Genomic DNA, 1,649 nt, shown 5'->3' on the forward strand with positions numbered 1-1,649 from the left:
GGAGCCACGTGCTTCCTGTAAAAAATCCTATGACGGTCCTGGAAAGCTCCTGTTTGTAAAGCCTTACATAAGCTATAATTAAGTGCATTATTGTAATAGCAAAGTTTTTATCAACTGTTTTCTAAAAATATTAGAAATTGAGGGTAGAAAAATATATTTTTATTATTTTTTCCCGTATAAAATTAACATATGCTTTACTTAAAGCGGTCATTAATGTAAGTATCTAGCTCAAGCGCCACTAGTAGGACCGGAATATGTGATCAATCATCACCACGACTATTGAATCGGTCCCTACTGCGTGGGATAAAAACCCCAAGCGCCGGAGCATTATGACCAGTGGCTGAGCTTTTAAAAGCAGTAAATAATAGCATTTTACTCACGGCTTATCAACTCAAACCTTCGTTGCGAAATCCTCAGCAATGGCTGCGTGCGCAGCAGCCGGCAGGCCCCGCGCCGCCTGGTTCGCATCACGCTACAGCTCCCGGCAGCGAGGACTCCGCAAATTCAATATTATATTTTTCCCCGTCGGAGCGAAGCCGACGAGAACCGCGGCTACATTGAGCCATTTTGCCGAAGTGTTCACTTCAAAAATCAAAAACCAACTGAGGCGCGCGGGCGACTCACTCTATTTATATAGGCACCCGCACCTTGCAAACTAAAGGTGGAGAGAAAAATGGACTTTATTTAACTGTCACTGTGACCCTTATGATGCCGAACACGGAGAAAGTCGAAACGCCATATCTCACAATGTTTAACTAGGTTTCAGATAGGCTCAGACTACATAATAAACATAAAAAGAGTTGATAAAAAAATTGCTGTTTTATTTTAAAATGTTTGTACACCGAGCTGTGCTCAACTACAATTTCTAAGTATGAATCATGATTATGTAGATGATCACATTACATTTTTTTAAAATCGAGATTAAGGTCTGGTTCCACCATATTCTGTTAATTATTAACATCCCTGTTACAACATGTTTTATAAGCGGTGTTAGTATTTAATAGAGAATGGTGGAACCAGACCTTAGTCCAAAATATAATGTATAGGTAGGGGAGGGCGTGCCTATAGCAGGTGGTATAGCTATACATATATTCTGTTTCACTAGATGGCGCTTCTCAATGTCAGTGACTGATTACTCTATTCTCAGTATAAATAATGTACTCTGTGAGCTCTGCCCTCTGTTGGAGAAGTTGTAGCCCGAGAAGCGATACCCCTCCCAGTTTCAACGCGTGGAGTGGGAGTGAGTGCGGTACACCTTTGTAAGAGCGTGTCCAAGTTGACCCCAGCCTTTGAGCCGGACATACACAGCGTACATCGCGCTGGGCTCGGCCTGGTTGAGGCAAGACTGAGCCGCCAGCAGGGTCTTTACACGAAGCCGAACCCACTGTCACACAGCGCCAAGGACCTCGATGTATCTAATCCCTTGATACAAACTATACGGCATATTCCCATTGTTCTTGAGCCATTTTATAGGCTTGTCACGTGCATCGGAGTCCTCAAGCACAATGGTGACCAATACTTGCCAGTGCTGCCTAATAAGAAAATGGCCGATGGGCTGTATGCGCCTTCACCTCTAACCGTTATTCTTTCCTACTTGCGAAGAACAGTAGTGGCCCTTTCAAACCCAGCAACACCTCGCGCGGTCCGAG

The sequence above is a fragment of the Plutella xylostella genome, chromosome 7, assembly GCF_932276165.1.
Source record: "Plutella xylostella chromosome 7, ilPluXylo3.1, whole genome shotgun sequence".
NCBI lineage: Eukaryota > Metazoa > Arthropoda > Insecta > Lepidoptera > Plutellidae > Plutella > Plutella xylostella.